General features: G+C 42.0%; 1 protein-coding gene across 3 annotated transcripts in view; it reads left to right on the top strand.

Annotated features, from left to right (window-relative positions):
- Positions 1-20,875, top strand: part of tln2a (talin 2a) — a 96,277-nt gene that overhangs the window by 232 nt on the left and 75,170 nt on the right. The window contains exon 1 of one of the 3 annotated variants that reach the window (XM_067593206.1): positions 220-381. The exons of 1 other annotated variant lie outside the window; for it this stretch is intronic. The gene's annotated coding sequence lies outside the window, so the exon portion shown is untranslated. Of the gene's footprint in view, positions 1-219; positions 382-10,419; positions 10,494-20,875 lie in introns of those variants that run through there. One more of the 3 variants, XM_067593215.1, reaches the window with a different exon arrangement.

The raw sequence follows: 20,875 nt of genomic DNA, 5'->3' as shown, positions 1-20,875 counted from the left end.
CTCCCCCCCGCAGCAGCCACTAGAAATCTGTCTGACCTTCTCTCCGACCAAGCTTTATATTAAAACTGCACGCTGCGTGTGTGTATGTGCGCGCGTGCGTGTGTATATGTGTTTGTGCGTGTGCGCGCGCGTATGTGTTATGTGTGTGTGTGTGTGTCCCAGCCTCTCTGTGGCTGCACCGCATTTCAGCACCTCCGGTCTGCTTTTTGAATGGATCGCTGTTAAGTTGTGCCTCGGAGGCTGCGATGCGCCTTTCAATCGACAAAACTTGTGGAGCCTTTTAATTGTCGACTCTGACATCGGTTGGTTGGTTTGTGGCGACTTTAGAGACCACAGGGCTGCTGCTGCAGGGGGGTTGGAGGGGGTCGCATGGGTCGCCTGGTGAGGATCTTCTTTATTCTTCCCTCTTTGGCAAAGCTGTTGTTTTTGAAGCTGCAGGATTGAGCCTGAGGCTGTAGTTGTATGTGTATGTGGGTGTGCAGAGTCAAAGAGGCATGGAGAGTTCACGGAGGAGGCTGCAAGTTAGATTGCACTGGTCAGGCTAAACCAGCCTCCGCCATGTTAAGTTACCCCCTCAGTCAAGCTGCCACTATATTATGCCACAAGGGATTGTTTCCAACTTTTTATTTTTCTTCCCTCTCCCGATGCGAGAATGCAGCGTCTGAAACACATGGAAGGGCGGCCACCTGTGCACGCGTGGAGCCAGGTCGTGAATTTTCCAATCAAGACATTATACCTTCACCATAGCTTCATCACACAGCTTGCAAGGGGGTGGCTGGGTGGGTAAGTAGGGGGTGGTGGGGGGGACCAGTGTTTTTCAGCCGTGGGTGTTTATTCCCAGCGTATTTTGTCCACGTCGCGGTGCATGTGATTGCCATATTCCCTGCACCCATGCGTATCGCATCACGGTCAAGGTGTAAAGGAGAAGCAGCGTTGAAAAAAAAAAAAAACAACGTCAAGTGCGACACATGTGATGTATGGATTCACCGCAGCTACAGCGGCTATGCATGCATGTTATGTTTTCTGAAACTGTGAGGATGTGCGCCTGTGTCGGCTTCTGCTGCCACACCCCTTCATAGAAACACGAGGCACTGATGTCCTGCTACCGGCATAATTAATAGCAATGACTTGCCTTTTATTATCACTGTAGGGAACATCGAAAATAATTTATAATGTGTCTCATTTGTCAGTGAGTTGACTGATCACTTGTGTATGTGTGTGTGTGTGTGTGTGCGCCCAAGTTTGTGCGCAAGGATCAATACTAGTATAGCAGTGAGGTGTGGATCAGTCAACAGCCAATGAATTTCCAGTTCACTAGTGTGGGACTGTGAGCTGCTTAGGAGACTGACATGACAGGCTCATATGAGCTGGGGCACAGATGGAGCAAGAGATGTCTGAAATGTTTGATGTGCAACTGAGTTTCCCTGGCAGTTTAATGGGCAAAAGTAAATCGTCCCCTCTTCCCTTAACTCTCTTCCCCACTCCCCTACTGGCTGCCTAGACCTTGGCTTGTCAGAAAAAGACACATGACCTTATAGGCTGCAGGCTCCAATATGTGTGTGTAATGCCTCAGGAGCGAGTGCTCTCCTCTGACTGGTTTCTTACACATCTTCAAGCTATGTCCTGACATCAGTCTGTGTTGTGTGTGTGTGTGTGTGTGTTTGAGATCCATTTTTGGCAGCATTTCTCATGGGAACAGTTGGCAGTGTTATTAAATCTACTTCCCACAAAATCTATATTTAATAAAGGTGTGAAGAAAAGAGAATGTCACCGTATCTCCTCAAGTTGCCCCATGTTAAAACCTGTCCTTTCAAAATGGCAGATCTTGTCTTAATGAGCCAGGTCCCCCTTTTTCTTCGGTGCTGATCAGTTACGCTTCTGTTTCATCTCTGTGAAAATGTCATTCTCTCCTCCAGCCTCATAGTTAACTGTTAGTATCAGCTGCTGCCGCTAGTGTTTAGTATGCAGCTCTGCCACCCGGCGACGGGCGCCGATCATTTATTAAACTGACCAAACTCTATCTGGCTTTCCTGACATAAAAGCACCAATCAAAAGCTTTTTCATTATATTAGCAACTGCACTGACCTTTTTTAGAGAACGCATTTAAACGTCAATCATGCTGTTAGAGTTTGGGACCTCATTTTCTCAAAGCAGAGTGATCAACAAATACTCTCCTTTAATGTTTTAGCAGCTCCTGATATTTAGTGCTCAAATCAGTGGAATGAGAGGAGGAGTGTTGTAAATCAGTTATTCATGAAATGATGATTCTACTCCTAATTAACTTACGCCTTGCATGTGAGGGAGAAATATCTATCTTTAAATGACTGTTTTAACAGAACTCGGTAGCACATAGCTCTGACATATTCTGATAGTCATGCAGCTTGGTTTGTATCCTTAGGGGACTAACTTTCGATGGCAATGTGCTTCTGGCTCATGGCCATCTCATCCGGTAGTGCAAGGGCTACTCATCAGCAGCATATGGCTAATTTATTGATTTGTCCATTTTGTTCTGCATGAAAACAGGCCTCGACTGTCACCGGTGACCACAGAGAGGAAGTAATGAGCAACCCATAATGAGACTTTAATCACAAGAGGACATGTGAGGGGGAGCCAGGAGTTTGTTGTTGTCATGTCATGCTTAGCCAGGTAGCTCTGCTGTGGTCTGTTAGGAAGAAAAAAACAGGATACAGGGAGAAGTGTCAGTACCATCATCACTACCATCACCAGTCATAGTAGTGATGTACAGCAAGTGTAATTCATATCATTTCCTGCAAGAGACAGTGAGGGCTGCTGTAAATGAAAGGAAACACCGAGCTTGTAAACTGTATGTCTTCTTTTTACATGGAACCTGTTGTGATGACAAAAGGCTTTTTCCATTCGACTGGAGGGATACAATTCAAACTGTGCAGAGGAAGCCTGGTAAAATAACACATGTTAAACGTTTGAGAGAGTATTTGCAAAATTACAGACACTAGTTCCACAGTTGTACTGAAATAACCTTAATCTGTCTGCAGTTAATGCAGCAATAAATGTGAAAAGTCAGTTTCTCTTCTGCTTGTTTCCTAGCGCAGCTCTCAGTTGATCACCTGGAATTAATTCTGTATTTTTTCATGGATCTCAGGGCCTGAAACAAATGGGTTGCCAGGTTGGTAACCAGGCATCAGTGCCCGGTTGCCAAAATCTGGCAAAAATAATTGCCATCATTTTTAGCTGTTTGTTTGAGTGATGTTGGTCTGATGTGATAATGCAGTTAGAGATGATCATTATTTACATTTAGATTTCATGCTTGCTCTGCGCATTAATTAGTAGGGTAAACATTAAAAGGCTGAATAATGACTTTATGCGGACATGATCACATGCTTTGGTTTGTCAGTCAGTCTCCGCAGTGAATGGAGCATTGAATATTTAGCCAGGATATCCTGATTTACTGTATTTAGCCTATATTTTGAAGCACTCTGTCCTCTATGAATTTTAACCTTGTGTATCCATGATGTTAATGTGACGTGTGAGATGGCTTGTTAGACAGAACCATTTGAGAAGTTGTCCTGGGAAACTGTTTGGAAAAGGGCAGTCACTTTCAAAGCATACTTGGCAGGTGGTTGGATGAACCATCTGTCAATCATCGTCTTACCTTGTGAGGCAGCTGGATTCGTGAGATCATGCAAGATCCTCATAGAACACTGATTGGTAGTTCGGACACAATTGCATAACTTGAAGCCTGATTAGATGGATTTTCACGTGATATCGTGATGTCGTGATATTGCGAATCCAGATGCCTCGCACGGTAACCAGGATGGGCCCCCTAGGATAAGATAACCTGTCTTCTCAATGATGGAGTATAGGGCTTCAGCTAATGATTATTTTAACTTTCGATCAATCTGTCTATTATTTTCTCAATTGAACGAAGGGTTGTTTGGTCCAAAAATGGTGAAAAATGTCGATCACGGTTTCCTTAAGCCCAAGATGCAACCTAAAATATCTTGTTTTGTCCCAACCAACAGTCCACAACCTAAAGATATTCAGTTTACTTATAGAGTCATAGAAGACTAAAGAAACCAGAAAATATTCACATTTAAGAAGCTGGAACCAGATAATTTGGGAACTAAGAACGATTAACTGATTATCAAAATAATTGGCGATTGATGATTATGGAGTAAATGTGTGGTATGCAGGGCTGATGGTAAAATTTTCCATATTTTAACAAAAGCCCTAAGTTCTGTCACCTTTGCTTTGTGTTGGCATTCTTAGTATCGTAACTGCAGCCTTGTGATAACTGTGATCCTGTGATAACCTTTGAGTTGTCGATTGCCTTTTTTCTGCCACACTTAGCAACGAAGTGACTAAATCTTGATTCTCAGTGGTCAACAGATTAAGGCAACCTTTACTGTCAAGTAGAGCTGCAATGATTAGTCGATTAATCAATTAGACGAAAACTATTAAATGAATGTCTGTACAAAACAAGACATTTGAGGAGGTCATCTCAGGCTCTGGGAAAGAGTGATTGACATTTGTCACCAGTTTCCGATATTTTATAGACCAAACAACTAATCAATTAAATGACAGACGAATCAGTAGTGAAAATAATCGTTAGTTGCAGCCCTGCTGTCAAGCCCACATACACTTAAAGTTTTCTGTTACATTTGAGTGGCTCTCTAGTTTTTGCGGTTTAATGCAGCCAACACAGATTTTGGGAATGGTGCGGTGATGAGCATGTGTAGAGTTCTGCAGTGTGAAGGGGGGGAAAAAGGTCTGAATGGAGGCTGAGGAATGTCTGGCCTAGTTCAAGTTAACAATATCACAGAATTTCACACTTGGTTGTGACCGAGCCAAGGCATGCGTAACCTTAAACATAAGAGTCAAATCACAAGATTCCAAGCAAGGCTTCCTCTAGAAAAAGGGGCCCCTGTGTCTGGCCCTTCTAAGTGTACAGTACTCACTTAGTATTTAATAGTTCCAGACAGAGAAAGCCTTGTATCCCTTTCCATGCTCCGTTGTCCTAGCTCCAATCTCATATTGGAGAATTATAATTGGCAACACGCAACCAGCTCACGAAACTTTCAACTGTCACAGGTTTGAGCCAAATTTACATTTTCTAAAGGTCAATGACAATGAAATAACTAGCCATGTGTAGACTAATGTACAAGTTTGAATGTTGGCAGCTGTTTAGACTGACAAGAGTCTGTCCATCCAGCCCATCAGCACTGAAGTATGCAACCAAAGTTATGATGTTTACATTCTGGATGCTGGTCATTGTTGGATGTATCAAGCAGAAGCTGCCTCGTTGACACATCCCATCTATTTTCTGTTTTTCTCCACCTCCTACTGAGTTCTTGTTTGTCCACCTCCCACTCAATCCACCATCCAATGTAAATTGTATCAGAAATAAGCCAGTACAATGGTTCCTTGCCAATAAGACGAACAACAATTTCTGCACAAGTGGCCTTTGCTAATTGCTTTTAAATACTCTGCATGACTCGCGGATAGGAAACATTTGCAGGGTTTTTTTTTTTGTCAGTCTATAATTAAACATGAAGTATGTTTCAGGAGGAGCAGTCTGTCTGAGCAACCAGCACCTTGCAGCAGTCTCCATATGTGGTACTACATGCTGAGATGTAAGTCTGCGGACCCCCCAGTCTAGTTTAAAAATACAAATTTTTTTTGTCAGGCTGAGCAGTCTTGAGCAGCAGTAGCCAATGTGGTTGTCATAGTGACCGGCGGGGATGAAAACTCATGCTGCCTACAACTTGGTAGACGTTTTGAACAGAGTTGTTCATTTGAACTGGTACCCCAGTACGATGAAATGCAAAATTAAGGTGGACATGGAGCGCATTCATAATAATTTTGATAGATTGAGATCTGTGTGTAGTTTTTGCGTATTTATATTTCATAGTTTTAAGTAGCTTGTATAAGCGACCCTCATGAGTTACCCTGTCATGTGGTGACATAGGAGCTGAGAATCTTGCCACCCAGTTGAACGCTGTTGAGGACACTCAAGCTTATATTATGTGACATAAGAGTTTTAAATGCAGTGTGTGAGTAAAGTGTTGATCAGATGGTCAAATGAAAATTGAAAGATCCCTGTGGTGAAATGAGGTAAAGTCCCCCTGGTTAAGTTTGGCACATTGAAATGAACACCAGCTATTTCTGAATTTAAGTGTCTTCTTTATTAGCTTTCCCGAACTGTTTGTCACGGGGTCTCTTACAGCTGTTTGGCTATAAATATGTAAACACAAACATTGTTTAATTGTCTGCTGTTGATGTTAAAATTGCCCTTGGACTTTAGTCTCCTTTCTTGTTCAGGTAATTTTATTAATTATGCATAATTGGTCTCTCTTTCCTTTGGTTCAGTGATAGTTTTTTTACGATTATGCTAATATTGCACTAAAACTCTCAAATACTCTTTTTCTTGCTGATTTTGTTCACCTTTGATAAACGGTCAAAATGTGAGTGATGAAACTGTTTAATTGTTTTGTCTTTTTCCTGTGGAACCACTGTAAAATACAGCATTAGTGAGTTGTGATCTGAGCTTATTATTAACATAATAAAATGATTCTTTGAGTCACACAAATATCCGTAAAATTGATCAAATCCAATTTCACTTTAAAACCTCAGCTTGTAATTTCAGGGGGTTTTGGCCAAAAGCGAATCGTCATCTCGTCCCCCGGCAGAGAGTGGACCTGCTCTGAAATGTGTTTCAGGTTGCAGCTGAGCTCTTCAGCTATTACTGGACTGCATCTCTGGCAGAAATCCCTGCTGCCATGGTTGCAACCTCAAGGCTCATGCCTCTTAGTCACCAGGGCAGAAATGTAACCTAATCAGGTGTCTGCTGCTGCCAGTACATAAGCACACCGCACTGCAAACAGAGTGTAGATTGGCCGTCTTGTACAGAACCACGTGTAGGCCAAACACCCTTGTGAACCATGTCACTATATGACACCCTGTATTTTTCACATTTTACATGGAATCCCTTATTAATCCTTATTTTGCCGCAGGCTGTAAAATTCCTTTGCCACCTACCCTACTCCTACTACTTCTCGGGAGCTATTTGATCTTGCCAAAGTAACCACAAAATACAGTAGTTGCCTACAGGTTACAGAAGCATGCCTGTTACATGGAGATTGCTGGTTTGCATTGCCAGACTGAGTCAGAAAGTCTGCAGTGAGGAAGTGAATCATGTAGCACTCTCTCAACAAGTGCTCTAGATTCTACTTGTAACTTCTGTAACATATCGACAGTGTGTTTGTGTGCTGATGAGAAATTTTATGTATGTTTAGAGGCTCATTTCTTTTGCAAGTTGACTTTTTATTGAAGTGTGTAGTCTTACCATGCATTATGCACCTGTATAAGATCATATGTAAACAGTAGATATCAATCACAGTGCGAGAGGACCAAATGAGATGGTAACAAAAAAAAAAAAAAAAAAGTAGATGGCCCATCCTTTTCATTTTAAAGATGAGAGCAAGCATGACTGCATCTGCTGCCTTGAAGATCCCTCAGCAGTTGGCTGTAACTATATCAAGTCCCAAAGTCATGAACAAATGGTACTCTCATTACTGAACATGTTTGTTGTTTGTTGACAAATTTCAACATTTGTAGCACTCATCAAATTATTTTTGTCCCTATGACGTTGTGGTTTGTGGAAAATAATCCTGTGCTGGAATTCCCCTGGAAGTGAGTGCGGAGCAGCTCGGAGCTTTGTCGAGCAGGGGTGAGTGAACATTCTGGGAGTGCTGAAAATGTAACCCACCCCCTTCACTTGCTCCTCAGCCCTCCTGCAGCCTGTGGGGCATCTATTCTTGGTTTTCCCATAAGGATAAATTCTTGCTCCAAATGTTTGGCCGCCAACTTGTATGGAGAGTAACCCCACTGTATAAGGCCACCCTCCTGGCAGGGGGGCTGAAATGGTCCCCAGTGTTGCAGAATAGAAAGGATGAAATGCTCCAGAGATGTGAGGGTGATGGACAGCTTGTTTGAGTTCAAGTTTCGCACTTATATCATTTAGTCTTGTAGGATCATTTTGCATTCAGTTGCCATTATGAAATGTGTATTTCTGTACGCTTGGCATTTGGTGCAATGTATGCTGGATGGGGTTGACCTTAGTCAATTATCAGTTAATAGCTTGATGTACTTGGTTTAATATTTACACCATGAAATGTCAAAACTTAACAAAGTGACAAGTACCAGTGCCTAAAACAATGGCTTAAATGTGTAATGTTGTTTGACTATGGCCATTGGCAGATATATAACCAAAGAATTTGGCTAAAAAACAAATGAGCTTACCATACTGTGTTCAGGTGGTACTGTACATTTTCAGCTAAAAATAATGAGTGTTACTTATTTCTTTTAGTAAACTAATCACAATGCAGACAAGACTTAAAGGAATACTTCACATATTTTAATATTGACTTCTAAGAGACAGATTTAAAAAAAAAAAAAAAAAAAAAAAGGTTAAACTCTAAGCAGCAAAAGCCAAAATGTTCAATCCTCCCTGCCTGGTATACACCATTGTCTCTCAAATGCCCAACCACCACTTTGAGGAGAGGCTCTCCATTAGAAACATGCAGTCTCAAAGCCCAGGCTGGCATTATTATTATTATTATTATTATTATTATCATTTATTATTGGTAAGTTATTTTCTCAGACTATGAAAAGTTCTCTCCAGAGCCACGGAGTATATTATTATACAACTCTTCACAGGCTGTGTATTATTGTCTATGACTAGAAAACTGATCTTAAAGTGCAAAATTGGTGGAGCTGAAACAATTTCTACAATTGGTTGGACAAAACAAGATATTTGAAGACATCATCTTGGACTTTGGGGACTTGTAATTGGCATTTTATCATTATTTTCTGATTTACCAACCAAACAAATTAATGTATTTATTGAGGAAATTACCAGCAGATGAATCAATAATGAAAATAATCGTTGCATATACATGCATACATTGCATGCATAGATGTTAAGCTAATTCAGCTTCAAATCTTTCTGTCAGACATTACCTACAACTGCAAGATTCTTAAAGATTTTTAAACTCCCAGGAACAATACATACATACAATCATGAACACAGTACAACATGGTGACATTTGATCTTTGCATTTAACCTGTCCCTGAGAAGCAGTGGGCAGTCATTGGGCGGTGTCCGGGGACCCACTCCAGCTCTAGGCTAGTGACTTGGTCAGGGAGACTGACAGGAGAATTAACCTAATATACATGTTTTTGATGGTTGAGGAAACCGGAGCCCCCGAAGGAAACCCACGCAAGCACGGGGAGAACATGCAAACTCCACACAGAGAGGCCCTGCAACAGGTGATAGTTTTGCGTGATAACTGAAAATGATTAGCTAAAATTATATGTATAAAGTATATTGTTCTCTGATGAGACGGTTCAGCCAGATGTCAGTGTCTGCTTTAAGCCCGTAACAGATCTGACTCGACAGATCTGACAGATGCTTGCTAGCTGTACTTTGCATCCGTTTCCATTTGTGCTTCATTTGTTTGTTTGTTTTTTTCCCCCCCCAGATGATTTTGTCATAGACTGCAAAATCCATGTTGACAAATATGGCTCCATCACACATAGTGACATCTGACCACAAGCAGGTGAAAGTGTTTAACACACTTGGCAAAATGGCAAGATGAGTGTCATCTCTCATTCCTCCTGTGATACTATATGAAAAGAGCAATTAGTTCAGTAAGTTCTCCTTCCTTTTTTACTCTCTATAAGAAAACGTTTCTTTACTTTTCTTGACCTTGTGATGCTTTGCTTATTTCATATAGCTTTATGTTTTATGTGTCTCCCTCTCAAGCATAAAAACCTGACACTGCAAAATTCTGCAGATGGATGGCACCAGAAATAGCACTTTAAGTAGCTGTTAATGTATGACTGTTACACAATCATACTGTCAGTGCTCCTTGCCCTTGGCCGAAACCTTTCTGTCTGGAACAGACCTGCTTGTACCCCCCCCCCCCACCCCCCCCCAGCCGCCCCTCTCCCACCACCCTGCTGCAAGCCTCTGATATTGCTTGTGGAGGTTGAAGAGTGAATAAAGCTATATAAGGGAAACCATTCTTTGTTTATTAGTGAAGGGAGAGTACATGGGAGTGCTGCCAGGCCTCTCAGAGTAGAAAACGGGGACAGAAAGAAGGAAGATGAAACACCACTCAAGCAGAGTGCACTCTGCTATGCAGAGCTGTAAACATTGCTCCTTTTTTGTGCGTTATGAGCATGGCAGCTGGCTTACATTACATATGGAAGGCTCAGTGTTAATCAAGTGGCTGAAAATAGCCTTTTATTTGTGCGCTGTGCTACGGGCAGTGTGCACTAATGCAACTAGCCACAAGCATACAGTGGTTACATTAGCTGCTTCACAATGACTTCCAGTCTGGTGGTTGCTGTCAGTAGACTTATGAGCTGGGTGGAGACTTTTGGAGCGAGGCCATCCACCTGCTGCAGCCTGCCTGTCTTCTGGCATGACTCGTAGTTTAGGAGTAGTAGTAAGTGTGTCTTGGTTGTTTGATTCTCATTTAAGCTTTCGTAACTTTCCTAGAAGCAAGCTGTCAGATGGCTGTTAAGTTGTTCAAGGAGGTACTTGTGTAATTCTTAATTTTTCAGTTTAAGGTGTTTGATTTTTATAATCTGCATTTGAAAACAATAGTAAATGAGGAGTGCCCCTGTATCTCCGATGACACACGTTGTTTCAATATGTTTCCAATAGGAGAGACTTGAATCGCTGAGGAGATTTTAGAAAACTAAAATGAGACCGTCTGTCTGTGGAGAACACGTTTAATTAACTCATTAACAAGGCTTAGGTTGATCAGGAGTATAGTTGTCGTTTGGGTGGTGGAAGGCAGTCGTGGAGGCGGTGCTAAGTCATGAGTTGCAATGCTCACATTTGGTTGTCAGCTTTGTATAATCACCATGGGTGTGCAGTTTGCAGCTGAATTATACTGCTCAGTGAATGCACTCTACATGAACTGGATGCACAAGGACTTACCTTCAGCTTGTTGACGCATTGCTTTGTGTGGGATTAATGAAAAGCATGGGATGTGATGATTCATAAGCACTATATGCTTATTTTCCAAGGCTGCTGTTTGCAAACAGTCGCATAATCTCTTCTGTTCCCAGTTGGAATTTAATTGAGATAATCCAATGTCAGTATTTTATGCTTTGCCAATTTAAAACAAGATTGTTTATAGTAATCTTCTGAACTTTAAGTTTGTGTGTGCACAGTGTTTCATATTGACGTGTCTATGGGGAGCTTGTTCTCCAGTTGGCAATGAGACAAATGCTGCATTGTCAGATTCCTCTCTTTAGATGGACTCGGGCGTTTTGTCTTTTGGACTCGGTGTAGAATGCCAGCCTTGTCCTCAGTTGGGTTATCTCCCCAGAGCAGAGCACACCCTCAGGGAAATTACTTTGGGGGCCTGGGGACAACCCCACCTACTCCTCCACCTCCTTGACAACACTATTGAACGATGTCTCCCTTTTAAGGACTGAGTTCCTCGTTTGTTACTTATGCTGTTGAAGTCAGGCGTCCTCTCTATTAGCTGGAGGATTATCTCTGTTTGTAAGGCTGGTAGGCAAACACCAGGTGGGAAATTTATTGCTGGCCACTCTTAAACGAATGTTCATGGAGAGACTCAGTGCTGATTTTGAATTGGCAACATTCGCTGCTAGGACGATGGATTTAAATGCCAGTTACAAGTGGCAGATGGGGGAATGGGATTTTTGTTTTTGATCTGTTTTCCCCAATGTCAAGTGCAGCTTGTTCTGTGATTGGAGTTTTGTGAACTGTGCTGCCAAGCCTTTTACTTTCATGCAGCTGTGGGAGCAGGTGAACACTCCTTAACAACCTGGCATCCCTGCCTGCTTTGGACTGCCATGCATTCCTGAGCTTTCCTTGACCCTACAGGGCTGTTTTTAAAGCTGGCTGTGCTTACATGAAGGAAAAACACACATTTTTTTTTATAGGAGTGGATGCAGAGGTGGCACTTGGCATGCTGTGTTTGGTATGGTGTTAATATGCAGGTGGACATAGAGATATGAAAGAAATGAACATTTTTGGGAATATGTCTATTTGCTTTCTTGCTGACAGCTAGATGAGAAAGATTGATGCATCAAATGATGTAATCTGAAAGCCACCCATGGTTTTCTGGACTATAACTTTTCTGTTTTGATTCACTCCCATTGCTATCTGTGTCATTTTCGGTTACAGCAGGCATCTGTTTTCAGGAAAAAACAAACAAACACTGTTGCTAACTGCGAGCACGAAACGGCAAACGGACACAGATAGCGACTAGCTTGCTAACATAGTGGGGTATTTAGTAGCTAAGGAGCTGGACATTTCCCTCAGGAGTTGGTGGAGACCAAAAACAGAGCTAAAAAGGCTAGTCTATTGGGCTTAATTTCATCTGGTGGACACAAATGACTCCATTTGAACACTAATGTTGCTCTATATAGGCTATGTCTGAATAGGCAAATGTTCCCTGTTTCAAAGTTTATAAACTTAAAAGATGATAATGTCAATTTTGTGTTTACGGCTTGTTTTCACTCTCCCTAAGATGTCAAAAAATCTCTTATTGCAGGTTTAAGTATGAAGCTAGAGCCAGTAGGCGATTAGCCGAGCTTAGCAGCAGGGGGAAACAGCTAGCCTGATCCAACCTGCCAACACCTAAAACATTTTTCACAACGTTATATCATGTTTCTTTTATATGTACACAAACAGGAGTATAAGAACATGAAAGAAGAGGAAATTGAGTCATGTGTTGGAATTTTTTCTCAGCCAAGCACAGTATGCTAAGTTTAGCTAATCGTCTGCTAGTGCTAGCTTTATATTTATCGCATGGAGATGAGAGACTATTGATATTCTACTCCAACTCTCAAGAAGAAAGCAAGTAAGTGTATTTCCCAAAACTGGGAACTGTTATTTTAAAGATATAATGTATATGTAGCTTAAACATACATAGCTGCCCAAAATTGACAATAAAATACTATTTATTGTCCCTTTTGTGCAGCATTTTTGGCATTTGTCGGTGCCAAAGTCTGCTCTTGAGAGTTGTCATCTTCACTGTATTAATCCCAGCAGTCTGCAGCATGCATGTAATTCCTAGCGTTGGTCTCTTCCTTCACTCTTGCCCCTGCCTTTGGTGTGGTTGTGGTATTCCTGCTGAAAGATAAGCCGTCCTGGAATCAGCCCCATTCTGCTGACTGAGCAGGAAACTGTAGCGGCCAACCCCTCCTTCTGCAACACCCCCCGCCCCCCCCACCTCACGCCCAAACCTCAGCTCAGTCTACAACCTCAGTTTCTCTCTTTATCTCACTCCCTTTTTCTTTTTCTGCCACCTGAATCTACCCCTCTCTTAGTTCCTCTCATCTCCTATCTCCATTTCACCACCCCGCCCGTTTTCTCTTCTCAACCCAGTGGCTAGCAAGCATGTCAACACCTCGGCTGCAACCCAGTCACAGGGATGAAATGACACAGGTTGCTTTGCTGGGTTGTAAATCAGCACACACACATCTGGTAAATAGATGAAGGCTGGTGTATTGATGCCTGAGTGACATTTAGAATTTTTTTTCATTGCGTGTGTCTGGTTAAAAAATGGACTGTTGCAAGGAAACATCCACTGTGTGATTTATGATGACTGGAAATAGGTCACATGACCTTCATTTAGCTGGAGTTAAGTATCATTGTCACTTTCCTGCAAAGACACATCATGAGAAATAATTGTGCATGTGCAGTTAGAAGGTTTACCACAATAGCAAAAGAGAAAAATAGACCTCAAGAGGATTTGCTGGGAAATGCTGTGAATGCTGTAACCATTTTGTGCCATCTGTGTATCTCAAATACGCTTCGGTACATTAGATTATTAGACTAATCAAATAATGACTGCACATTTTGTAGTTTCCTCTGTGGCGAAAAGTTGTTCTGACACAGATATCTTGTCATGCAGTTTAGCCTATAAACTAATTTTAAGTTATTAAAATGTCTGACCAAGACCTGATTTTCAGGAGGGATTTTCCACAAATAGAAAGTGTGTTAGGTTACATGATGTGAGGATACAATCTGTGAGGGGGCTAGATTTCAAACAGAATGATAACATTCGTGTTTTATACTAGAAGCTGAAAAGGAAGGGTGAAGCAGTTTCACCCTTGACAGTGACTGAAGGACAGGTTGTTGAACATGACTGTGAAACCATGTATTACAGCTGCTAAAACTAGGCCCTTTCATTGGATTTAATAGACTATGATGCTGCTTCCTCTGTGAGCTCTGATGGCTCTGAGGACTTGGTCTTTTCTACACTGTTTCTTTAGATGCAAGGTTAAGTTATTTGCCATTTAAATTAGCTGCAACCATGTCAAACTATCTCCAGGCTCTTCCTAGGATTGGATTTTTAAAAGAAATAGGTGTGTTTGCATTTTTGCAAGTTTGCGTGCCTGCCGTTGCCATCTGACTCTCCAAACAATGCAGAGTATTTAATGTGTATGAGGTGGATTGGGAGCGGCTCCTGCCTGCTCCTAACAATAGAACTGACAAGCAAAGGGGCCAGGCTTTCACTTTGCAGACAGCACGAAAAAACTGGGCTTGGAGTAGTTGGATTGTTCACCCACAATAGGCAGCCGCAGCCCTGTAAGGCAGTTTAACTCTTGTGTCATGTCTTCTCCTTCAGTGTCCCTGAGCCTCTGCCCAGCCACCAGCCTGCTTTTTAATTGGTTCTCCTGCCTGGCGGTCGCCTTACCTGCCTCGAATTGTTATTACATCAACTTGCAATGGAATTGCAGTGGACTTTTCAAAGAGCTTTAGGAAAGTGTCACACCTAGAAAGGCACTCATCCATTTAGAAAACCCTTTACTGCAAAAGCTGCTAATGGAAAAGATAAGGAACGGCAGAGCGGCGCTTATCCTAATTAAAATGTATGTCAATCCATATAGCTGTTAACCAAATTGGGTTTTGACGGCCAGAGCTGCTGGAGCTACAGTAGCAGACAGTCTGCTCACAGCTGTCCACCCATAGAGCGGATTAGAGGACTCCCATATCTCTACGGCTGAGATGTAAAAGAAGATTAGGTCGGTAGCTCATGAAGAGGGCTGTTCCATCCTAATCTGCAGGCCTGCCAGAGGGAGACGCTGCCTTTTTAGACTCGGCTTTGATGATTTATTGTGTCTTGTAAATAATGTACTCACTTCTGTGGCAGGCTGTGCATTTTTTTATGGATCATTTGTTTGGATGAGAGTGCAGCCTTGATGAACTGGCCAGCATATTAAAGGCTTGTACAGGATAAGTTTCTTTCATCAAGCAAGTTAATGGTACTCTCGCTTAAGTAACTTATGCAGCATTCTCATTAGGTTCGGTGCCATTTCTGTTCAAGCAGTTCTAATATTTCTAGTGGGGCTTTAATCAGCAGTAATGGGATACATCCAGAGCTCAATGGCTCAGTTGTGTTTCACAGCTAACACAAACTGTAAAAACTGCATTGTTCCTGCTTTCCACAATACAGCTATAAATGCACCCAATAATGACTTTTGGCAACTTCAACCAACTGTTCACATAGATATTTTATCAACTCTTAATACTTGGTTTACAAGTTGAGATCTTAGCTCCAGCGCTGGGATGTTATGGGTTCATGCAAATTGACCAAGCGCTGTAACCAGAGAACAATATCTATCATACTGTACCAATGGAGTGCGAAAGTGGGATTTGATTCAAGCTGCTCTGCTATGCCACGACCGCTTGGCAGCTGGTGTCTCCCCCGATCAACACGATCCGATTGAAACATTGGACAGGGTCCCAACCTTTCAGCTCTAAACCTTAGTAAGCTTCACTAGAAATCTCATGCAGGATAGGTAGAAGAAATAAGTGTATGATATGAACTGATACTTTATACTTGCATGTTTGAGTAAATCTCCTGCAATGGAAAAGTTGATTTGAAATCCCTGTATAAGTTGCATGTAAGCAGGTTGTCTTCTTCCTCAGTTACTCAAAGTTAAATTACATAATTGTAGTATTTTCTTCATTTGTCAGACATTGAAGAGGCGATGGGCTTTAACCTGTTTGACCCCCATTGAGTCTGCAATTGTGTGTGTGTGTGTGTGTGTTCAGTGTCATTTAAACCCAGTCTGGTGCATGACAGCCTCGCCCATGATGACAGTGACACTTTAAACCCTCTCTGTCTCTCAGCTCTCAGCTTTTCTGGAAAGACTGCTCTGTTCAGCTCTTAAGATGGTGAAAGAGGAAGGAGCATTTTGACAAGGTCATACGTTTGCTTTCAGGGATGGGTGATTGTTATTGAGCAATGAAAAGGAAATGAGTGATAACGCACAACAAGTTAAAGATTTAGGCTGGAAATATTGGCCGTAGCAGCGGGTAAAATTGTCAACTGCCTAAAAATCCGGCTAATATGTCCTGTAAAAGATGTGCCTGTGAACATAATGAACTCTTATCAGCTAGTGAATTATCTTAATGATCAATTTCCTCCGTAATTTTAACATTTCATCTCGGCTTTTTGTTACAATTTAATTGTGTTACGCTTTTCTCAGTCGGTTACGGTTGCTGCTCAGAGGGTAGTAACTGGGACAGACTTACCATCGTTTGTTATTTATCACTACAGAGGAGAGGAACATTGTAATGCAATTCCCTTGTATTATTATTGCAGAATGTAGGCTTCAGAAAGCAATCACTTGAAGTGGTATGGGGATTTGTTTTAAGGCTACAAAGAGCAGCTCATATAATCCCTTGATTTCCAATTTTGTGTTTTCCTTTTAGATTTTGTCTTGCAGTCTTGGTCTATTTGCTGTCATGGTTTATGCCTATGCCAATCCTCCCTAACCTCGTGGTATGGAAATAGTTTGCCCAGATGAATATCTTTCACCCCAAATTCTAGCGCTGATGCTCTGCTCTAATAGCAAGTGTCTTCCAGCAAACCTTGAAAAATAGTGTTTTTCACCTTTTTTATATTTGCTTGTCAGAGAGAGACGGACAGCATAATGAAACTCTTACTTCATCTTGTCTCATGCTAGTTTACAGTTTGTTCTGCCAAAGAGCAATAGGACACACACAGTCACAAGCACAAGTGTAAACCAAATGTAAATCACAAATGTAAACATGCTGGGTTGCCTCTCTGCCTCTGCCCCCCCCCTCCTCCCCTCCCTCCACAGTTGGCTGGGTGGGTTTGATTCCATTCATGGAACTGGGAGTTGGGTTGAACAGGGACGAGGGTCTGTGTAATTGAATTAGTAGCCATACCCTCCCTTCGTCTCTGGAAGGGCAGGACTAATCATTGAGGATCTCTACCATCCCGAGAGAGAGAGAGAGGGTCGAATGCTTGCCTTGTATAGAAGAGAGACGAGAGGGGCTCTGTCTGCTGTGTGTGTGTGTGTGTGTCCATTTGTGTGTATCCGTGCCTATTTTGGTGAGTACATGTAGCTGCATGGTGTTTGATTTCCAGAGATTGTCTATACCTCGAGCAGATTAAATGGTGCGTCTGGACACAGGGCTCCTGACCCCTTAACCTCTGATGAGGTGGGCTATGTAACAACTGTGTGTGTGTGTGTGTGTGTGTGTGTGTGTTTGTTGGTATGTGTGTGTGTGTGCTAGCATGTGATGCAAAGCAACAGCTGCTCTCCAGATGTCCTCAACTCCCCCCCAAAAAGGGAAAAATAAAGAACTAATGAAAGAGAATACCAACCCCAAAGAGGTATAGATGAGGCTCTGGGAATATTTATATTAATTTATGAGTAACATTTGGATTTGAGCACAACAAATGAAATTCCATTGACCTCCCTCTTATTGGTGGAGCGGCAGAAGTCTCAGAGCTGGATATCTTTAAAAAAAAAATCAATGGATAAAACAAAACTACAAGGGTAGATACTCAGATACTTGAATATTTCTGCCATTGAGCATTGATCAACAGATATTCAGTTTTTTGAAAACCTCATCCTGATCCCTGTTTTTGCAGGTCACTGATTGATTGTCTTCAGCGTTGAACCTCATGCTCCTTTCTTCTTCATTTTCTGCATTTCCCACAGTCTCTATTGCGGTAGAAAATGTATTGCTTACTCATACATGCAAACCCGGAGAGAGCAGATGGTTTGTGTTTATAAAGATGGAGGCATTATTGTTATTGGGAGCGCTGCTGGCTCCTGGTGAAAAACAGGCATCATTAACTTAAAATCATTAAATCACTTCCACTGTCTGTGAAATAAGTGAAATTCTATCTGGCATTTGCACTGAAAGGTTACATTATCTGCTTCACACAGGTAGTTGTCAAATATGACTGTTTGCATACTGGAACTTTGTATATTTAGCACGTTTGCTAGGTGTTTTGCACATTCATTAACAGCGCTATGTTGTAATAATGGTAAAGTTCCATTCTTTTTCTTGTCTCTATATTTTTACAGGTCTTTTTTTAGAGGCTAATGTGTGCTATATGATGAGTGCAGCTCTAGACAGGTGGCTCCCAATGAGAGGGCAGTGGGTAATGAGTCCCTTACCACACAAGGAACCCCCTCACCCCCACCCCCACCTGCATATATTAGGCCCAGATCCCATGGACTCATTTAGCTAATTGCATATCTAGGTCTGCTACTCATCCATGGGAGTGGCGGAAGACACCAGACAATTAGTTAGTGGGCTTCAGTCAGTCAGTCAGTCTGAGCTGCTAGGCTGAGCTGTGAAGTTTGCTATGATTTAGGACCTCTAATCCCCTGCTACTGACAGCCAGAAAGTAGCTGCATCATCTAGACTTTTTTCCCCTCTGTGCTGCTCCTCAAATTTCACTCTGTTTTCTCTGTAAGAGCTGACCCTGCTCAGCTCTTAAAGTGTCCTTTTCTGTGGTTTAAGAGTTGTGTACGGAACAGAAAGGGGTCACTCTATCTTTGCGTTTTTAGGGATTTTTAAGCCGTAGTGTTTGGTTTCATTGATGCGCTGTTCTCGAGCTGATGGAGGAGAGGTTTGCTGCTGATGTTGGTGGAATGAAATGATTGGACTGTCCTTGATGTTACAGTTTAATGCCTCAAGGACGTGGTTATAGTGACAGTTATGTCCCAGCAGAACGACTGCACCGAGCCAGTTGTCAGGCTAATGTGTACTAAATTAAAGAATGTCGGAACGGATCCACAATTTGGATGGTGTCCAGAGGGATGGTAAGCTGCAATGTATTTAAGATGGAAAGGTGGTACCTGTGTTATTTTTAAGTTTTTCAGCCTAGGTTGTGCATCAGTTGGGGATTTTTTTTTTTAAAGAGAATTGCAATTTGGGATTTGGTTTGATGTTCTAATCAGGGCAGTGAGAATCAAAAAGTTTAGAGAAGCTAGTTTGTATGGAATAGAGTGTTTGTGCAAATCTCTAAAGACTTCCGGGGGGGAATGTGGATGGGAATGAGTAATGCTTTCCTCTCACTGAGCAGCTTCCATTGATCTTTGAGGTGGCCTACAGCAAGGAACTTAACACTCAGCCCCCATCAGTTTTAGTGGAGCTGCTCAGTGGCAACAACTGTGTGTCCGATAAAACAGGATCATATGATTTCAAATGTATATTTTTTTTTGCTTGATGGCTGAAAGATTTGTGGCACACTATTTTATCGCCACGCATACACACCTTCGGTAAACACTGGGCTGCCACTTTGACCCTTGCACCGATGTTTTGTTAATATCATGGTGTAATCCAGCTGTGTTGATGGTATGTGATGTTGAGAAGTCATAGCGGGCAGCTTTATTAAAGCTTCATTTTTGGGGCCAGAGCAAGGTGTTTCCCTGGCACCATATTGTCTGAGCACTCTGTCCTCCTCTGCAGCGCGAGATTAATGAAACCGCAGGATGGACGGAACAATGAATTCTCAAGTGGCACATTGTGCTTCCTAAGATCGCCACTGGCGATGTACCCCTGCGCCCCACCTCTGGAAACCCCAGGGGACGAGAGCAGTTTCCCAGACTCATTCAGTTTTTCATCAGCCTTACTTCCTGTCATTTATTTCTGTCATGACTGGTTTGGTTATCACAAAATCTTAAGAATAAATCTACCAACATATTCTGAGAGTCAATGCAGGTTTTTGTTTTTTTTAAGCACAAAGTAACTACTGGCCTCTTAGATTCGTTACACCTCTAGGTGGTGTCTCCTAAATGGAGAGTTCCCCCTCAGGCATAGAAAAGACAATCACAGGAATGCAAATGTCTGTAAAGTTTCTGTTGAGATAAGGTCTCTATTCAAGCGTGTTTTGTTTAATGCGGGTAGCTCACGTTTACTTTCCTGGAGGCAAAAGGCTCAGCATGTCTCCATTATCACATTATTTTGACTTTCCAGGGATTCATTTTGCTATTGTGCTGTTGTTTTTAAGTGGGTTTAATATAACCTGAAGCTGTGTCATTTTGCACTTTAATAACCATTTATTATCATGGAATATAAACATTGTGGAATCAAAATAAAATTTGACATAAATTGTGAAAGCAACAAACATCTTGTGAGTTCGCTGGGGTGAACAAACTTAAAAGTCATGATTTTTAGCATCCATGTGTTTGTGAACTCAGTGAACTCAACGAACAAAAGCATGGAAGCAGACTCAGACCCTGCATGACTCCGATTTGTGCCACTTTCCTTTTTCCTTTTTAATCATCATTCTATAATGGACAGATATTAAAGGAACCTGTCATTTATTTGACCTCCTCTGTGGAATTTGAAAAGTGAGTCATTATGTGAATCATTTTCCTCCTTGTGAGAAACCTGAAACCTTTTCCTGCTCCACCAATGTCAGCAAGTCAATAGCTCAAGGGACAGGTTGTTGCTGCTAGCTGCTGGAGCTAAAGCCTGAACTCTGAGGAGGTCTGATGAGTAAGCAAGTAATCAGAAGCCGGATAGATTGTTAACAGCGGTTTTCGGTGCGAGCCA

Source organism: Thunnus thynnus, chromosome 1 (genome assembly GCF_963924715.1).
Source record: "Thunnus thynnus chromosome 1, fThuThy2.1, whole genome shotgun sequence".
Classification (NCBI taxonomy): domain Eukaryota; kingdom Metazoa; phylum Chordata; class Actinopteri; order Scombriformes; family Scombridae; genus Thunnus; species Thunnus thynnus.
This window is presented reverse-complemented; position numbering and strand designations above follow the sequence as displayed.